Here is a 21,327-nt window from a genome sequence, read left to right on the forward strand (position 1 = left end):
GTGAGAGCCAGTCAAGTCACCCCATCCAGAATTCCCTTGGGTGTCTAGTTTTAAAAAATGTATTGGTTTTAGGTTTCCCTAGGTGCGGGCAGAGCTAGGGTACAAAATCTACAGCTAGGCCCTCTACAAAAAAGTGTCAGTTTTCACTGTAAAAATAAAGTGTGTCAAATTTGCGTTTCGAGCTGTTTTCTGTTGCGTGCACTAGGTCTATCCACACAAGTGAGGTACCATTTATATCGGGAGACGAAGGGTAACACAGAATTGTAGAGCAACTGTTAATACCTTTTGACTTTCGATGTATTTCTGCCTTCCAACTGAAAGACAATGTGTAAAAAAGAAGTCATTTTGAAAAAGGACCTATTATTCTCATGCTACTATGGGTACTCCCAATTTTGGATATCTGAAATGAAAAGGAAATGAAAAGGAGTTTTATTAAGCGCGACTGCTGCCCTGGGGCGTCCAAGCGCTGAGAAAAAAGGATAGTGCCTCATGATACAACAGCTTAAGAGTTAGTCTTGTTTAATGAAGAGAAATGTTTTGAGCTGCTTGTGGAAAGATGACAGATTAGGGTTAGATCTTAAGTGTAGAGGGAGTGAGTTCCACAGCTTGGCGGCGTTGAAAGTAAAAGACCTGCCTCCTGCTCTTGATCTTCTAATCCGAGGAGCTACGGCCAAAAATGCATGGGCGGAGCGGAGTTGTTTGCTGGGGTGGTAAGGGGAAAGCGAAGGGTGGTTAATCTTGGTGCCAGTTTTCCAGAAGGCTTGGTGGGAGATGCACATGGCTTTAAATTTAATTCTCTCCCTAACCGGGAGCCAGTGCAAAATCCTCATCCCGATTCTACTGACGCTCTACATGGGATCTGGAGCAGCGTGCGTGTAGCACAATTCTGAATTCGCTAGAGTTTTTGCACAATGTATTCAGGCGCCCCTAAGTACAAGGCATTACTAAAATCTAGTCGGGATTGGACTAGGCCTTGTATCACAATTTGCTTAGCGTCAAAGGGTAGGAGCGGAAGGATTTTTTTCAGCATCCTGATGATTCCAAAGCAGATCGCAGATATCTTAGTTGCTTGGGTGTTGAGGGTCAAAGATTTATCCAGCCAGACCCCAAGGCTTTTTAAGCTATCTTTCGGGATGGGCGGCGTACCCAAGCTAATGGGCCATAAGAGGTTGATAGTAGACAGCGCTGGAGGGCCGAGTAGCATGAGCTCGGTCTCGTCACCGTTGAGCTTAAGAAATGATGCTGTCATCCAAATTTTGACCTCTTCCATGCAAGTCGTTAGGTTGGTCTGCGCCAGTTCACAGTCCTTTTGTGCGAGGGAGACCCCAGCTGAGTATCGTCCGCATATATGATGATCTTAATACCATATGGACGAACGATCTCAGCCAGCGGTCTCATATACACATTGAATAGCGTAGGGCTCAGTGACAAGCCCTGCGGTACCCCACAATCCAGAGGTTTACTTGAGGAGGAAAAGTCTCCGTCAAAGACTTGGAATGTCCTTTCGCTCAAAAAGTATTTAAGCCAAGCCAAAGCGTCCCTTGATACTCCAAGATTAAGGAGTCGACACAGCAGAGTTTTATGGCTTAACGTGTCAAACGCAGCACTCAGATCGAGGAGGATGACTGCCACTGATCCCCCTCGATCCAAGATCCGCATGGTTTCCTCTGTCACGGCCAGCAAGACCGTTTCCGTCCCATGTTTGGGACGAAACCCCGTCTGTGTAGCATCAAGTAGGTGGTTACTCTCGAGAAACATTGTTAGATGAAAATTAATGTGTTTCTCCAGGATTTTGCTCACCCAGGGTAACAGGGAAATGGGGCGGTAGTTGTTAAAATTACTGGGGTCAAGGTTAGGCTTTTTCAGAAGTGCTCTCACCATGGCTTGTTTCCAAGTAGGTGGAACACTGCCTGTTATTAGAGAGATGTTAAGAAGCTCCAAAAGAGTGGGGAGAATGACTTTGCTGGCTGCAACCATAGTGCATGGAGGTGCTGGGTCACATGGGGAACCTGACTATACTTGTTGTATCAAGGGTTCCAGTGTTTCTAGGTCTAGCAGGGGAAAATGATTTAAGGTTATTCGGGAGGAGTGATCAGCTTCCATGGAGAGATGGAGTCCATTGGTGGGGCTCCAAAACTGTGGCTGCAAATGAAAAATAAATGTTATTTATTTTCTGATAGAAAAATTCCGCTAGATCATTGAGCGTGAGAGTGGATTGTCATTGGGAACCATAGGTGGGGGAAGCTTGGTAAGACTTTTGACTATTTGGTGGATCTCTCTCGGTTTTGATCTGGCCGTCATGATTTTACCATTGTAATAGGTAGATTGTGTCATTTTTATTTCTAATTTGTAGGCTCTAATAGCCTCCCTGTACATGACTTTGTCTACGGTGGCATATCCCAGACGCCAGTTCCTTTAAACTTCTTACAATGTCTCTTTTTCGCTCTAAGCTCCTCTGAGTACCATGGAGCTGTTTGTCGTGGCCTCTTTAAGCTTATTTTTCTAGAGGGGAGTATAGAGTCAAGCGACTTCCGAATCCAATTATCGAATTCCATACTATCTGATGAGGGATTCTGGGAAAATGAGGGTCTGGAGGCTGCCAAGGAACTAGTCCACTGTTCTAGTGGGAGCCTAGACCAGTTTCTAATTTTTCGCGGAATGGGGGTGCAAAAGGCGGGCCTGTGTATCGACCAGATAAGAGGAATTAAGAAATGGTCGGTCCATGGAAGATGAGTGATGGAGCCTGCCTTGAGGTCTACACAATAGCTAAATACAGGGTCCAGCAAGTGCCCTTTAATGTGGGTAGGGGCTAGAACTAATTGCTTCAGCTGAACTGCAGCCAAACTCGCTATCAGCTCTTTCACCATGTTATCTGAGCTATTGCCAAAGTGAATGTTAAGGTCCCCCAACAACGTAAAATTAGAGGGACACATAACTGATTCTGCTACAAGGGGGGTAGTGCAGTGTGGAATTGGTTCAATGGACCTGGAGAGCGATAGATAAGGATCCCTGAGAAGCAATCGTTGGAAGAGAATTTAATAGAAAAAGACAGACTTCCACAATCGGGAATGATATCCAAGGTGCAGTGACACGAGTATTGAGTTTTGTAAATAATTGCAAGTCCCCCGCCTTTCCCATGAGCGCGGTCCCTGCGTGCGATTTGGTAACCAGGGAGGAGTGCTTGCACTAGATCGGGTTCGGAGTCAGAGGTTAACCAGGTTTCGGTTAAAAAGACTGCATCAGGTGCGAGTTCATCCAACAATAATGAGATTTCCATGCTATGCTTTGGCAGGGACCTGCAGTTTAAAAGAAACATTGTAAAATTCTGTAGGTCAATTTTCTGCTGAGCATTACAGTGTGGGCAGACAGTAGGTACATCCAGGGGATAATAAAGGTGACAACAGCTTGCTTTCGCGGGGGGTCTTAGATTATAAAGGGAGCCTGAGCTGTAATGCTTCCCCAAGACCATAGGAGGTCCAAGGGTTGTGGCCCCTGGCCCCGGCCGGTCGCGGACGTGCGCAGACGGGCTTGCGTTAGGCGCGCCTTTGGCGCATCCGCTGCGCAGCCAGCGAGGGATGCTCATCATATGGTGGAGAAGAGGGAGGGGCCAATCAGCTGTACCGTCAACGCAGCTCTACCCCCAATATGGTGGCGGCATTTTTCCCGGTCCCAGCGCCTTTTCGGCCGAGGGTGAAGTGTGTGGCAAGGAGGTGAGGATTGTGCAAATGAGCAGTTTTAAATCACAGCAACAAATACACGCAAATATTTACTGTTTCTAAACTCTATATTTTGTTCCAATTTCATAAATACATAGGTGTCTATCATACTGACTTTTCCATGTATATATTTTCCCAAATTAATTGCTATATACCGGTACATAATAAAAAACCATTGCAAAACTCTGCTCAGTTATTGGCTCTGGGTTCGTCGGGTTCTTGGTGAACCTACAAGTCCTATATATCCTCACAAACACAAAGGTCCAGCAGATGTAACGTTATATTCTTTCAAACAGCTGTCATAATTAGAAGAAGTTACAGGTGAAAACATTGACACAAATGGCTGTTTTTTTCAACTATTTTTCAGTTTTTCCTATATTCAACAGTTAGTTTCTATAAAGAAACATTGAACGATATACACAAATGGCCCCTTGCTGAATTCAAAATGTTGACTACTTTTCTAAAATGTATAGCTTTCCAGGATCCATAATTGCTTTTATACCCATTTCTACCATTAACTGGAAAGAGGTTGAAAGCAAAAAGAATAGCAAAAATAGGCTATGTCCCAGAAAAATGCCAAAGGATTTCTTAAAAAAGTCTGCTTGCCCCTGAAAGCTAGGAAGATGGTGATTTCAGCACCACAACCCCCTTTTTTATACCATTTGCAGGGAAAAACAGTTGTTTTCATCTGTAGCCCTGTTTTCCTAGTTTTCCAAAAAACAAACAAAATTTAGCTTTATTTTGACTAATTTCTGGGTCCCTTTCAGGGGAATCCACAAACCCTGGGTACCTTTAATATCCAAAGTCAAACAACAATCCCCCTGGGAGCAAATATTCAGCCACCAACCCTATTTATCACATACACCTTCAAAAATGATCATTCACCAAGGTGGATCAACCCAAGGTAACAAGGTACATGGACTAAAGAATCAAATCAGTACAAAATTCTATAGTCGTGATTTTACTAATTACTGCAGTTTATTAAAAAATCCATACATGTAATACCAAATCACAGAATTAAAAATCATGCATTTCAAAAACAGACTCAATTTTCGAAGATCTCATTCAAATATAAAAACAAATGATCGTAATGATCCATAAAAGTGGGACAAAAAGGCAGCAAGGAATATGATTTCAAATCAAGAAAACATCATGATGTCAAAGTGACAGATAGATAAAATGTAAATGCACAATACTAAAAGAGCAAATTCCTGTTAGATATATATATTTTTTTTTGCAGAGTTTTAAATAGCGCAAACTACACCCGAACCGAATCGTGTATCAGAGCGCTTTACATAGCACCAGTTACATTACAAGAGGGCACACATTCATTTTTTTGTTAGGCACGGGGAGATTAAGTGATTTGCCCAGAATCACAGGATGTTTGGCGTCGTTCCCGAGACTCAAACGCAATTCCTCCAGGTCCGAGGTCGAGCGCCGTAGCCGTTAGGCCAACTCCTCTCCCCAGATATTAATCATAGAGTGTTGCATTTGTCCTTGATCTGTGATGTATTCCAACACAAAGCATCAACGCGTTTTAGTGGGTCCAACGTAATATCTCCCCCACCTTCTTCAGGAAAGTAAAATTCTTCCCACCGCGTATCAATAATTCTAAATAAAAATGAAATGAAACAAAACATAAAAATACACATGTAAAACTTTTTTGAACTGATATGATTGAAGAGCCCACAATAACATCCTCAAGACGGTACACACCCTAAAAATCCTCAATCACTCACACCATCTGACCAAAAAATATATTCTTGGGCCTGTCAATGGTTGCACTCATACTACATTCATTCAAGGGTATGACACCAAGCAGCATACCGCTCTCCAAGTGCATTAACTCCAGAGAAAGAGGACCACTAAAAGCTCCGCAACAAATTCCCAAATTTAGAGACAACATGCCCAAGTACTATCATGCGGTACAAAAGGGGTGGTGATGGACGGAGCATCTGAACCAATCAAGCACTCACACCCAGTCAACAGATCTGGGTATAATCCATCACCGTTCTTTAGCCCACTCTGCCACCCCAATTCAGACATGGCCATATGCAAATCAGTCTGACCTTGTGCCTCATGGGAACAGTCCAGCCCAAACTGCCAAGCCATACCTTCCCTGGACCGGAAACAAGCTTCCTAGGACTGGTTTCTGGCATTTCAGCCGTCTTCAGCCAGGCTTGCTTGAGTCCAGTGGCAAAGTGAGCAAGGGACTCATGTCTGAGCATACCCTGCCAACTTATGGCGAACAAAGCGGTACAAAAGGGGGTGGTGATGGCAAAGCACCTGAACCAATCAAACACTCACACCCAGTCAACAGATCTGGGTATAATCCATCACCGTTCTTTAGCCCACTCTGCCATCCCAGTTCAGACATGGCCATATGCAAATCAGTCAGCCGTCTTCAGCCAGGCTTGCTTGAATCCAGTGGCAAAGTGAGCAAGGGACTCATGTCTGAGCATACCCTGCCAACTTATGGCGAACAAAGAGGTACAAAAGGGGGTGGTGATGGACGGAGCATCTGAACCAATCAAACACTCACACCCAGTCAACAGATCTGGGTATAATTCATCACCGTTCTTTAGCCCACTCTGCCACTATATAGAAACTAAGTGTAGGAAAAGTTATTTTTCTATACGCAACTCTCCCACTCGGGCCATTATAAATAGAACCTCAACATGAGTACCTGTTGGAAATATCCAGACTAGTAACGTCTTTCTCTCACATCTACAGTAGGGAAGGCAAATTCTCACTCCACATGATGTGTACCAGAAAAGATATTCTTTAAACAAACTAGGGTAAAACAAAATTTGCATTAGTTGCGATATAATGATGGTGGTCCCTAATATCCTAAGAATATGAAACAGAATCAAAACCCCTCCTACGACTATATGACTCGAACAACAAGCTACACAGCCGATAGTGTAGGAAAGCTCTTTCTATTGTTGACACTGTGAACTGGATGCTAAGCCCTGTTTTAAATCCTGCCCACTTAATAATAATGGCGTGATGTTGACCAGCATACCCCTCCCGCTTACCTATAAAATAGAATCACGTTCCTCATATCCGGGATTCAGCACGGGGTTCTCAGCCTCCGTATGTCTGTCTTTTAACCATGTAACCAAATCTCTGTTTAGGCCTACAAAGCCAGCGACTATTCTAACGCAGCTGTGATACAAATATCATGTGGTATTAAGACATTCCAAATGGTGCCATCTTAGAATGGCTATCCAGGGCAATATTGCTTATGATGAGAAAGCTCAAACCTACTCTTGAGCTGGCGTACAGTGACCTCATTAACAAAATACCCACAATATTTACAAAAAATAGGCTATAAACCCACTACCGGCAAAAACCAGTAATATCTATTTTAAATAAAAAAATAAAAAAATAAGAAAATGTATTTTGGCAACTAATAAAGGGAAAATCACAGTGGCGCCATCTTGGAAGAGGCAACCACGGAGGTAGCGTGTGATTGAACTATAAAGCCTTGCTCCCCTACTTTCCAATCAGCCACACTTACAACTCGACTCATGGAATTGTTAAACCACATGGCACTCTTTTGCTAGTATGTCACGCTATCAATCTAATATCGAATAACAATCATGGTTAGTACCGACAGTGATGTAGGATGGATAATAAAAGGTAAGAATGATAGTACATTCTCAATGTAATACCAAATGTGACCTGAAAAATAAATTTCCAAAAGTCACGCACATTTATAGTGGCCTTTAATCTGTAATAAATAGCTGAAAATGAATCATAACCACTTAAACCTCATAAGTGCATACCCATGGGCGTCCGCAGAAATTTTTCCAGGGGGGGCAACCTTTTTACTTCATCACCATCCTCCGACATGATTGAGCACAAGTATTAAATAAAAAAATCTAATAAGACAAAGAGCTTAAATAAACAAAGAAACCCATGGGGTGGGAGAAAAATTCATGTGAGGCTTCACAGCAGATTACCTGGCAACCACAATGAAACAGAGGAAAAAACAAACAAGCATTGGCATAGCCAATAGGTCTCACCTTTCGGACCTTCTAAGTGTTTAGCCATGCAACACTTGAAGTTGTTGCACCAAGGATATTGTACTAGACAACTAAACACTTATAATGTCCCAAAGGGGAGACCTATTGGCTATGTCAATGCTGTTTTTTTTAAAAATGACAAGCAGTGCTATATGGCTCCGGCTGCCACTTAGTCCACCACATCCCACGTTGATGCTGCAGCCATCTTTGAATGGTTTTAAAGCCAATTCAAAAGCTTGCACCAGTGTATGTGAATCCCTATCTCAACTGTGAGACTGCTCTCCTGCTTCCCAATTCTATTAAATACAAACGATGTCAAAAGAACATCCCTTTCTGAGCTGCACGGCTCATCCTATCCACGTTTCATGCGCAGATTTGAAATACTGATGGTTTGGGCTTCCCGGAATTCAACTGGTTGAGAGGTAGACAGGTGTAGAGAGGTAGAGAGAGGTAGAGAGAGAGAGAGAGGTGTAGAGAGTAGATAGACAGAGGTAGAGAGAAGTAGAGAGAGAGGTAGAGAGAGAGAGGTAGAGAGGTAGAAAGAGGTAGAAAGAGGTAGAGGTAGAGGTACGGAGAGAGAGAGAGGTAGAGCGAGAGGTAGAGGTGTAAAGGTAGAGAGAGAGGTATAGAGATAGAGGGAGAGGTAGAGAGAGAGAGGTAGAGAGGTAGAGGGAGAGAGGTAGAGAGAGAGGTAGAGGTAGAGAGGTAGAGGTAGAGAGGGTGAGAGAGGTGAAGAGATAAAGAGGTAGAGAGAGAGAGGTAGAGAGGTAGAGAGGTAGAGAGAGAGGTAGAGAGAGAGGTAGAGATGAGTAGAGAGGGGTAGAGTGGGAGGTAGAGAGAGGTAGAGAGAGAGGTAGAGGTAGGGAGAGAGAGAGAGAGAGAGGTAGAGAGGTAGAGAGAGAGGTAGAGGTAGAGAGGTAGAGAGAGAAAGAGGGGTAGAGAGAGAGAGGTAGAGAGAGAGAGAGAGAGAGAGAGAGAGAGAGCAGTAGAGAGAGAGAGAGAGGTAGAGAGAGACGTACAGGTAGAGCGAGAGAGAGAGAGTGGTAGAGAGAGAGAGAGAGAGAGGTAGAGAGAGGTAGAGTAATAGAGGTAGAGAGAGAGGTAGAGAGAGAGAGGTAGAGGTAGAGGTGGGGAGAGAGAGAGAGAGATAGAGGGAGAGAGGGTGAGAGGTAGAGGTAGAGGTAGAGGTAGAGAGGTAGAGAGAGTGTGGTAGAGGGAGAGGTAGAGAGGGAGAGAGAGAGGTAGAGAGAGAGGTAGAGAGGGAGAGGAAGAGGGAGAGGAAGAGAGAGGTAGAGAGAGAGAGGTAGAGAGAGAGATAGAGGTAGAGGGGTAGTGGTAGAGAGGTAGAGAGAGAGGTGGAGAGAGAGAGAGAGGTAGAGAGAGGTAGAGAGAGAGGTAGAGAGGGAGAGATAGAGAGAGGTAGAGAGAGAGGTAGAGTGAAAGGTAGAGGTAGAGAGAGAGAGGTAGAGAGAGATGTAGAGGTAGAGAGGTAGAGAGAGAGAGGTGGGGAGAGAGAGGTAGAGAGAGAGAGGTAGAGAGATAGATACAGAGAGAGAGAGGTAGAGCGAGAGGTAGAGAGAGAGAGAGAGAGAGAGAGGTAGAGAGAGAGAGGTAGAGATGGGTAGAGAGGGGTAGAGTGAGAGGTAGAGAGAGGTAGAGAGAGAGGTAGAGAGAGAGGTAGAGGTAGAGGTAGGGAGAGAGAGAGAGGTAGAGAGAGAGGTAGAGGTAGAGAGGTAGAGAGAGAAAGAGGGGTAGAGAGAGAGAGAGGTAGAGTGAGAGAGAGAGAGAGAGAGAGCAGTAGAGAGAGAGAGAGGTAGAGAGAGACGTACAGGTAGAGCAAGAGAGAGAGAGAGTGGTAGAGAGAGAGAGAGAGAGAGAGAGAGAGAGAGAGAGAGAGAGGTAGAGAGAGAGAGGTAGAGTAATAGAGGTAGAGAGAGAGAGGCAGAGGTAGAGGTGGGGAGAGAGAGAGAGATAGAGGGAGAGAGGGTGAGAGGTAGAGGTAGAGGTAGAGGTAGAGGTAGAGAGGTAGAGAGAGAGTGGTAGAGGGAGAGGTAGAGAGGGGGAGAGAGGTAGAGAGAGAGGTAGAGAGAGAGAGGTAGAGAGGGAGAGGAAGAGAGAGGTAGAGAGAGAGAGGTAGAGAGCGAGGTAGAGAGAGAGAGAGAGAGGTAGAGAGAGGTAGAGAGAGAGGTAGAGAGAGAGATAGAGAGAGAGAGAGAGGTAGAGAGAGGTAGAGAGAGAGGTAGAGAGAGAGGTAGAGAGAGAGATAGAGAGAGAGAGAGAGGTAGAGAGAGGTAGAGAGAGAGGTAGAGAGAAAGGTAGAGGTAGAGAGAGAGAGAGGTAGAGAGAGAGGTAGAGGTAGAGAGGTAGTGGTAGAGAGGTAGAGAGAGAGAGGTGGGGAGAGAGAGGTAGAGAGAGAGAGGTAGAGAGATAGATACAGAGAGAGAGAGAGAGGTAGAGAGAGAGGTAGAGAGAGAGAGAGAGAGGTAGAGAGAGAGAGGTAGAGATGGGTGGAGAGGGGTAGAGTGAGAGGTAGAGAGAGGTAGAGAGAGAGGTAGAGAGAGAGGTAGAGGTAGGGAGAGAGAGAGAGAGGTAGAGAGAGAGGTAGAGGTAGAGAGGTAGAGAGAGAAAGAGGGGTAGAGAGAGAGAGGGGTAGAGAGAGAGGTAGAGAGAGAGAGAGAGAGAGAGAGAGAGAGAGCAGTCGAGAGAGAGAGAGAGAGAGGTAGAGAGAGACGTACAGGTAGAGCGAGAGAGAGAGAGAGAGAGTGGTAGAGAGAGAGAGAGAGAGAGAGGTAGAGAGAGAGAGAGGTAGAGTAATAGAGGTAGAGAGAGAGGTAGAGAGAGAGAGGTAGAGGTAGAGGTGGGGAGAGAGAGAGAGAGATAGAGGGAGAGAGGGTGAGAGGTAGAGGTAGAGGTAGAGGTAAAGAGGTAGAGAGTGGTAGAGAGAGAGGGAGAGAGGAAGAGAGAGAGGTAGAGAGAGAGGTAGAGAGAGAGGTAGAGAGGGAGAGGAAGAGGGAGAGGAAGAGAGAGGTAGAGAGAGAGAGGTAGAGAGAGAGGTAGAGGTAGAGGGGTAGTGGTAGAGAGGTAGAGAGAGAGGTGGCGAGAGAGAGAGAGGTAGAGAGAGGTAGAGAGAGAGGTAGAGAGAGAGAGATAGAGAGAGGTAGAGAGAGAGAGGTAGAGAGAAAGGTTGAGGTAGAGAGAGAGAGGTAGAGAGAGAGGTAGAGGTAGAGAGGTAGTGGTAGAGAGGTAGAGAGAGAGAGGTGGGGAGAGAGAGGTGGGGAGAGAGAGGTAGAGAGAGAGAGGTAGAGAGAGATACAGAGAGAGAGAGGTAGAGAGAGAGGTAGAGAGAGAGAGAGAGAGGTAGAGACAGAGAGAGAGAGAGATAGCAAGAGGTAGAGAGGTGTAGAGAGAGGTGTACATAGAGAGGTAGAGGTAAAGAGAGACATAGAGAGAGAGACGTAGAGAGAGAGGTAGAGAGAGGTAGAGAGAGAGGTAGAGAGAGAGAGGTAGAGAGAGAGGTAGAGAGAGAGAGGTAGAGAGGTAGATTGGGGATCCTAGCATTTCCAGAGCATTAAAGGCACTACTCATTTGTAACGTCATTCCTTTCACTGCACATCCTGCTTTATCTAAATAACTAGGGCCCTCAAATACACAAGGATGTTGTGGTCATAAAGCTTACAATTTGCAGCATCACAGTGGTTGCTACTGCAAAACCGCTTTTTAGAGTTGTGTATAACCTTCATGATTGACAAAAGGGGTTCTGCATCTTACTTCATATTGGAATTTGGAGGGGCAGTGGAAAGGGTGCTATCTTCAAATTGCAATTTACAAAGACATATATCAATGGTTTTCAAACGCAATGGCAGTCGCAAACCGTTGATCTGATACCAACACTGAGCTGCAGTTGGTACATGATTCAGAAAAGAAAAGTTGTCCATGTGGGACAGCTTTCCCTTCGTGAATCATGGCAGGCGACAGTGAGTACAGACAGTGGTCCAGGGGCTATATTCGATGCTGCAATGAACATGAGGGACTGCCCCTTTGGAGCTCAAGGCGTAAACTCTTTAATCCATCTCATATGCAGACCCTTTTGTAATACTAGTGCTTATGGTGCAAAAAACAGGCATATCGTGTGTGGTGCAGACACTTCTGTTCAGTTTTAACTCTTTTTCAGTTGTCAACAAAATATTTTAATTCATATTTTGGTTTCCATTGTTAACTGTTTTTTAATATATCCATTATTTTATTTTAGAAATAATGGATATATTAAAAAACGTATAACAACAGTTAACAATGGAAACCAAAATATGAATTAAAACTGATTATTACCATGGAAAAGAAATTGATGAAACTTTAATGTTCGCTGAAAAGGGCACACATCCGGAACAGAAGTGTCTGCACCACACACGATAGGGTATACGAAAGGGCACCTAAAGAGTAGGTACCAGGATGTAGTATCACCAACAAAAGAAAGGAATATAGCTTGAGTACGAATAAATCACGAGTGCACAGAAGGACTTTCCAATTGATCTAGCAAAAAACAGGCAGACACACCCATTGCATCTCTGGGCGAATTGTGTAATTCGGTGCTGGCGTTAATGAGGCTTTGATGGTTTTCACCCCTTCCTAGGGCCCCTGGCTGCAGCTCCACTCTTCCTTAGCTTGAAAAATGTCCCCCCCCCCCGAAATTTGACTCTAGGTGCGCCTCTGCTTCAAGTTGTGGGAGCAGCCAGGCCCGGACCTTCTCTCTTGCCCATCAGCAGGACCGTCATTGCAAGCGCTTTCTCACGCTTTTAAAAATTGACGGCCCTGCAGACAAACACCTGTGGGGGCTGTCAATAGTGACGAACCGGTGTTCCGGGGGGGGCAAGTGCCCCCCCCTTGCCCTCCCCTGCGGACGCCCATGTGCATACCTCAAAGCAGCCCGGCTACAACGGGCCCACAAGCCGTTCCCATTCCTCCTTGGAGTTCAGGCCTTTACGCATAGTATTCTGAAGGGAAATGTACCATTGTTCTTGAGATTTTCTTTTGGTCTCAAGGTTTCCACCTCGTCTACCAATGGTTACCTTTTCTAGTATGAACCATCTTAAATCATTCTCCTTATGTCCCATTTCAGTTAAATGGGAGATTAATGAGGCATTCTCCTTTCTTGTTTTAAAGCCTGACCTATGTTCCTGAATCCTTACCCGTAGTTTTCTGCTAGTTTCACCCACGTAGCCTAAGCCACATGGGCAAAGCAGCAGGTAAACTGCCTTCTTGCTTTTAAAGTTATTCAGGGTTTTAGATCTTAGGTGCTGTTTATTAAATTCCAAATCTTTTGACTGTATACACAACGCACATATATTGCATGTGCAACATTTCACATTACCAATGACCCTAGTGTTGCTAAGTGTCCTTTGAGTCTCTCTACAGTCCTCACAGTACGTGTGTACCAACTCAATTCTGAGATTTTTGTTGCATTTAAATGCCAACAGTGGTTTCTCTAATTTATGATCTTCTTCATAATTAAGAAAGTGCCAATTCTTGTTTACAGCATTCTTAATTTTGTTTCTTACATTTGAGTATTTGCTTACAAAGACCAACTTGTTCTTATTTTTGGAATTCTTATCCTGTGCATTGTTCTCGAGCATGGCTTCTCTATTCTAGAACCCAGCTCTCTTGAAAGAATGAGAAATTCGTTTTTTCGGGTATCCCCTATCTTTAAACTTTTTCTTCAGTATTTCTGAATGTTTATAAAAGTCCTCTAAATTCGAACAATTTCTCCGGAGACGGAGACATTGGCTAAAGGGGATATTGTTTTTTTGGGACTTAGGATGATAGCTCGAATATTGTAGAAGGGTGTTGTTATCCATAGGCTTGGTAAAAAGTTCAACTTAAAGGATATCATTAACAACCTTAATTTTAATGTCAAAGAAATCCACCCTAGTTTTACTGATCTTAGAAGTAAATTTAGATTGGGATCCCCCAAATTAGGAGAAACCAAAAATTCAATCCTTTAGAATCCCTATGATGTTGGAAAAAAAGGGCGCTAACTTGACCTGGATAGCTTATGTGGTCAAAAAGTTACAGGGGCCTAATGGGTACTACCCAAAATAGACAAAAAAAAGGCTTAGCACGGGGGGTGGGGGGGAAGGCCTAGCAGCGAAGGTGTTATGGAGTGTTAAATTTGTTAATTCTTTTCCAGACCACCTTGAGATCTGAAGGCCTTCTTTCTCTTGCCATTTGTTTTGGGCTTTTTTGTACACATTGGAGGTTTTATGTTCATTAAAAATTGTTACCCAGTTACTAATTGATCTCTGTCTCATTGTTTCTAGTAGAGCCTTACTGAGTTCTAGTCTTGCACTCAGTGGAGATGGATCAATATTTTCTAAAAAAGTACCTTATTTGAATAAAATACCATTTAAGCCTATCGATAGAATGACACAGACCATGCTTTCTCTCTGTCCATCTTTTCCAACTGTTTGAAATAGGAAAATCTCCCACATCTCTATACCTGTTCTCCTCCCATTTCTTTAATATGCCAGATTGAATCAGCCTATATTCCCCGGCATACAAGTCGACCGAACATGTGGAGCCATTTATCCAAGATATTTCATAATACTTGAACATTTGGGCTTTTTGTTTTAAAAACCACTGGAAGATCTTATAGCGTACTTTCTTGGGGTTCTTCACTAGCTTCGTAAGATCACAAATTTGTATTTGTTCAATATCCTTAACATGAAAAAAGTATCCATACTTAGCGGATTAATATAGTTAAAAAAATCTATGTGTGTTTTGTGAAACATTTGCATAATAGTATTCCCTCAAATTTGGAAGAGCTAACCCTCCCTCCTCGTTTGAGTTACTTTTTTTGCAAATAAACGCTTGACTTTTTGCACTAGGTGGACATAGTTTAATGCATATAGGTCATCCACATTTTCCGTCATGTATATACCTAGAGGCCTCTTCGGCTTCAAATTACATATTAACTGAAAATTTGGTGATATTGTGTGGCCAAAACAATCGCAGAGTAACATTTCCATTGTTGCTATTAATTTTATAGCCACCCAGTGCTTGAAATTCGGAAAAAATTATAATAATTTCCTTTTGAATACTCTCCTCAGGTTTAAGGAATAGGACAATATCATTGACGTAGAGTTTTGTATTAGACATGCCTTTCAAGAGTGCGGTTTGTAGTTATTTTTGTCTAATGGCTATTGCCAGGGGCTTTTATAATTAAGCCAAAGAGAATTGGAGTTAGGGGACACCCCTACCGTGTACCCCTACTTATTCTACAGTTACCTACATTTTTGGAATTAATTATTATTTGTGCTGTAGAGTCCTATTACAGATATTTCACTATGTGTCTTTCCTTTACCTGCCATACAAGTAATCTCCCAGAGTATTCACCCTTCTCATATACCTCTGGAGGTAGGCAGAGTTAGCAGTATTGCCTTGCAGATAATAACATTCCTGCATTTCTAACTTTGCCAGGAAAAGCTCCTGTTTTTTAACTGGATTCCTATTTTTGGAGTGCTTGCTACTTGCTTGCTCAACCCTAGACTCGATCTCAGATCTTTTGTCCCTTTTTGGTCTCTGTTGAGGGATTTTTTTAGTTGTAATTTTTCCCCGTAATGCAGCCTTAAAGGCGTCCCATACAATGACTACCCAGGCAGTACCTGTGTTATTCAGGAAAAAGCTGATAATTTCATTAGTTACCTCTATGCACCATTCCTCTCTCTCTAAATTAATTTAGTTAAATACCATCTCCTGGGTGCTCTTTCAAGCCCTACTCCGGCTACTTCCATTTTGATTAGTGTGTCATCTGAAGACATTTCGAATATATTCGGGAGTAGTCATTTTCAGACCATGTGAGATCAGGAAGTAGTCTATTCTAGAAGCAGGTTTGTATTTTGCCGACAAACATGAAAAAACTTGTCTCCCAGGCTACAGAAAGCACCATGGAGCTATCATGTCTAGCTTCTTTATGCAATTAGCTACACCAGTGGCCACCTGTGGCTTATTTTGTTTTTGAGTTTTAGTAGAAGAACCAATTAATGGATCTTGAAGGAAAATAAATATAATACCCAGAATGATAGAGTCTGAGATGCTAGTTAAGGCCGGTTTGAGCTGAAGCAAATGGAGCAGATTGTCTAAAACCGGTGCATAGATTGTTGCTATAATAACATCTAATTGAGTAAATCTTCCACCTAGGTCTATCTGCATGGCTTCCACTTGGAATTGTTCATGCTTACCTACGTAGATCCCCACACCCTTCTGTGCGCAGCTGGCATTCGACAAGCAATAGAAAACAACCCACTGTTGCAGGATCCTGCTTGCGCTATTCGTTTTCCTAAAATGGGTTTCCTGCAGGAGTATGATATCTGAGTTAAGGCATCTAAGCCAGTTTTCTATTGCATTGGACTTATGTTTATTGTTCAAACCATTGGTATTAAAGGAAATTACTTTCAGTACCTCCTTACCTATTACTTAATAATAACTGAACTAAAGTGACGTGTGCTAATGTAAACAAATGATGTAAACAAAAAATCTCCCCAACCTTGGAGAAAGTGCTGCATGCATGGCTTCATATTTTGAATATATTTCATCAGATCAGATGTAATAGCAGTTAAGGTGTAACCCATATAGTTCTATTGTGCATCAAGTATACATAAAGTGACACAAGCATTTAACAATACTAAAGTGCATTGAGGGCTGTGCTCGTAATAAAGTGACATATGCCTTCTTTTCACCCCTTCCTGAATTTTCTATTCTTAGTTCCATATGCCAACTCATTATTTGACCTGCGTGTCCTGATTCGTTTCATCTCACAGAATATTTAAGCCCTTATAATTGAACTCTATTTTTATATTTCACCTCACCCTCACCACCTCTAATTCTGCACCCCCTCCCCGGAAAATGGAATTGCCCACTATATCGGCTGGACGCCATTATATTGATTCCTTTGCGCACTCCTGCTCTCTGACTAAAGAACAAGTGCTTTAAGAACCCCTCCTTCTGCCCTAAAGGGACCCAAAACTTTCAGTATGAGACTAACTGAGTGGATTATGTCCCCCTTCAGGTTAAGCCTCAATTCTCCCCTCCAGCCAATTTTGATAGCATCAATTGAGCTTCCTGAATATCTATAAATATGTGGAATTGCCATTTAGCTAACACGTTAAGCTTTGATGTTGTACAATCGAGGCCTGACCCCCCTCTCCTTGAACAGGTCAATCATCTTGACAAATTATTTTCCTCACCCCTCTGTTCTTGCCCACATGTCTGAAAACATCTTAAACTGCGGAATTTATGCAGTAGGGAAGGATCTCTTGGCAATAGCAGTACTTAGGGGCATATTACCAACAAAGTGGTGAAGAGAGGCTTAACGCCTCTCTTCGCCACTTCGGAAATGCTAGGCTGCACCATATTACCAAGGATATGGTGCAGCCTAGCGTTTCCCCATGCGATGGTGATATGTTTTACAACTTAACGCCAGTGCAGGCAGGGAAGGTTTGTTTATGTACAGGAAAATGTTCCTTCCTGCATATAAACAAAGCTTAAATGCCATTTTGTAACTTACATGTGTGCTGCTTCATGCAGCACACATGTAAGTTTCAAATTGGCATTTTTAAAAAGAGGTTTGTTTTTGTACAGAAAGGGACACCTTCCTGTACATAAACAAACCTTGGCATTTTGCATTTTCTATGTGTGCTGCACAAGGCAGCACACATGGAAAAAGCAAACACGAGGAGAAATGAAGCATTTCTCTTCGTTTCGCCACCTTAAGGACAGGTCTTTCCTGTTCTTAAATTCGGCGCTGCCACTCTTGATAATAGGTGGAAGCGTCGAAGTGAATAGGTGTTGCGGTGGAACACCCACCGCAACACCCACTGCACGCCCCCTTTCACAATGAAATTATCGTGAAAGGGGCCCTATTACCAAGGTAGCGTTAAGTCAATTAACGTGGCTTTAAGCCACGTTAATTGACTTAACGCTGCCTTGATAATCGGGCAAGGCAAATATCACCGCGCTATCGGCAGAAAAGTGCAGATGACGCGGCGATAAGAGGCTTGATAATATGCCCCTTAGTATTCTTTCCTTCACTCTAAAAGCCGCAAAGTTATGTAATATAGTTTGTGAAAATGTTGCATTTGATTGTCTCTGCACAGGGACTCTATGGGCTCTGGTAATCGTTAGGTCCCCTTCCAACTCCGGCACTTTGTTCAGCAGCGTACCAGCCAATTTAGCCACATGCGCATCCTCACTTCCTTCCGGAATTCCCACGAGGCCGAGATTAGAGCGCCTCTTGTAGTTCTCTAAGTCCTAGAGCTTCAACTCTATCTGTCTCTTGCTCTTACCCAATTCTAATACATTTTGCTGTATGGCAATCAATTTATCCACCAAATCTGAGATGCGGCTCTCTGCATCGCTCACTGTTTTTGGTGTATTAGACATTTTTTCTTCCAGTTTAGACAGCCTCTCATGTAGTGAAGTAATCTCTGAAGCCTTAGACAAATTTCGGTTTCTAAATTTGCCCAGTATGGTGAACAGTAAGCATGGGCGGATTTTGCGGATTGGCAATCCGCGAACTTGCGTATTTACGGATTCGCAATCCGCGAAGATCCGCGAACTCTAGCGGATTTGCGGATTTTTCCGTTTTTTGTGTTGGCGCGTGTTCGCGCCGATTTTGGGACAAGTTCGCAATTGCGAACTTACTTTTCGGCTTGCAACGGCCGCGACTATGTTGTTTCTACGTCTGGTTTATCATCACAGGTTCACAGCACCCTCTGTTTCACCACTGCCACCCTCTGGGACACCCATGCCACCCTCTAGTACATCCTCACAGGCACCTATTAGGTTTATTTATTACTGTAGATTATGGTGGTTGAAAAAAGCTAGCACACCTGCCCTTCTTCAACTGCCATCAATTAATTTGTGTTTCATTAATGTGTCAGTAATTTTGAAAGTTCCAGTCTGGCTGGCACCTGCTTCCTTCCTTATCTGTAATTTGCTTTTTGTTGCAGTGAAATTTTTTTTTTACAGGACCTTTATGGTGCTATTCTATGAGCCTGCTGTTTGGGTCATAGCAGGGTCATAGAATTGTTGCAAACTCTGGAGGGGCCCATCAGGAAGCACTACCTTGAATGTTACTAATGTTAAGTTTGAACTTTTGCACCTGCTCATTGCTTTCATTTTAGCTAAAATCGTTTTTTTTGCAATTTCGCGCGTTATTTGGGGCGCGAATCCGTGCGAGATCGATTTCGGAAGCCGCGAATACGTGCGAATACAAAATTGTTTTTGTTGCGACGTGTATGTTCGCGTGATCTTGCGCGTGTTCGCGAGGCGCTTCTAGCTATTCGTTTGCCAAGTTACCCTATCGGTCGTACACGGGCGCGGCCATCTTGTTGGCGTGACGTAATTCCGTTTCCGCCCGCTATGTGTAATCTCGCAAAGTGTGCTGCTCGCGAGTACAATTTCGCGCGTACTCGCAAGGAAAATCTCGCGCGAACTTACCCACGCGGTCGTGAACGGGCGCGGCCATCTTGTTTCTCATTCATTGCTATGGTTCTGGGCATGCTTTCTGTATCCTCTCTCAATCTCTGCCATCCTTTGCTTGTTTGAAGTTTTTTTGATCTAATTTTACTTATTATCTAACCCTCTATTTTTCTAGCTCTATATTTTTGTGTTTTCTGCAGCTTTTATTTACTTTTAAACTACTTTTTTAAACTCTTTTCTTTTCTTCTTCACTATTCTATTTCTTCTTTATCATTTAAGTTTATTTCTGCCCAGACCATGGTAAAGGGAGCCGGGAAGCACCCTGAGAAGGGGAAGGGTCCCGCACCCCGTGCCCGGCTCCCGTGCGGGCGTTTAAGGGGGGAGCAAGTGGTCCCGAGGGAGATCTTCAGCGCGGAGGAAGTGGCGGCACTGATCTTCCATGTCCAGCGCCGCCTCCCCAAGACGATCCTGGGAGGCGGCAAGATCGCGACCGGCTATGGCATCCGGGAGCGCCGCCAGCGGTGGGAGAAGGTGTGCCGGGCCATGTACAAGATCTCTGGGGTCCGGCGCACATATAACCAGGCCACCCACCGCTGGACCGATGTCATGGACCGGGAGCGGGACTTGCTGGACGCGCTCGGCGTAGAGGTCCCCGGGCTTGGTGAGTAGTAGTAGTAGTACATTTACTACTCTGTTTTATCCTGCTCTGTTATTTGCAAATCTTTGTTCTTTACCAAGAGCAATAATGCTGCCGATTACATTGAGGTAAATTATATTTCAAAATCTTCTATGCATTTCATTTTCAGGTGCACTGCTCTCCTTCTCAGTAGCCTTGCTTGCTACTATGCTTCTTTGTTTTGTATGTTGTGTTCAGAAGCATTTCATTGGCCTGAGAAATTATGTATCAGTGTACTGTAAAGAAAAGAACTGCGTAATGCTAGACAGTAAGGGTCATATTTTCAATTACCAGCGCATCCCTGCAAAGTAGCAGGGATGCGGCAGTAATTGTGTGCCATGCCACCACCACCCATTGGCCCAAAACGTCACAGAAGCCTTACGCATCTGTGCCGTAAAGGCAGCGCATTGCTGGAGTTGCGTGCCAACGATGGCGCAGCTCCAGCAATGCTCTGGGGTACCCTATCTCCCCAATGCTGCATCAAGCCGTACGTCGGCTTCAAGCGCGCAGGGTTTGAGTCATGCATCATTGTCCTAAAAATGACTGATTGACATCTTGTAGATTTCCCTCAGCCACTTTTAGGATTCGTTCCTGCGCAGGTACGCCCTCCCTTGCGCCGGAACGCCCCCTGATGGCGCAGGGCTTTACAACGTGATGCATCGCCCATATGCCCATATGTGGTTTTTTTTTTAATATATACGCCGCACCAACACCATGGCGAGTCTTTTGTTCTGCCGCTGCGTCAGAAAAGGCACGCAACAATGGAGGAAAATCAGCCGCAACTTCCGCAAGGGACTTATAAATCAGCCCCAACAGACTGAAGTCCAGTGTCCTTCCTTTAGACAGTCACATGGCTATCAGAAGAAATAGTGGCGGTGGTGGCGCGTGGATTGATAGTTTGAGTATTCACTGATCTGCAAGCAGGATGGACTTTGTCTGTCACGTGTTGCGCACTACTGCCTGCAGTGCCAGGCCTAGGCAAACCTCTTTAGTAGTCTGTTTATTGAGTTACATAGGAACTTTCTAAGTCAACGTTCCGCAAATCAGGCAATACGAATAACGTAGTATACCACATGAGATAGATCCCGTGGAATAGTTGTCTATCTATTTGCTATTTTTCCAAAATATGTTGTTATTGTTCTTTTGAAATGTTTGATTTGGTTGAAAAATCTCATCCATGTTTTATGGTTTTTCTTTCTTTCATGTTGTACATCAGCTCCCCCCAAGGGCAAGAGGACACAGGAGGAGGGTGCTGAGGATGCAGGCCAGGATCGGGCAGGCGAGGGCTCCTTTGCTGGCCCCAGTAAGTTTACATTTTACTAAACAGTACCTATTTTTTCCTAGCGTTCCTCATTCGATTTTTTCTAAATCGTCTTTGATCTTCTTGTAGACTGGATATAAATTCTTATCCTGCCTCGAATATGACTCCCTG

This window comes from Lissotriton helveticus, chromosome 12, assembly GCF_964261635.1.
Source record: "Lissotriton helveticus chromosome 12, aLisHel1.1, whole genome shotgun sequence".
In the NCBI taxonomy this organism is placed as follows: domain Eukaryota; kingdom Metazoa; phylum Chordata; class Amphibia; order Caudata; family Salamandridae; genus Lissotriton; species Lissotriton helveticus.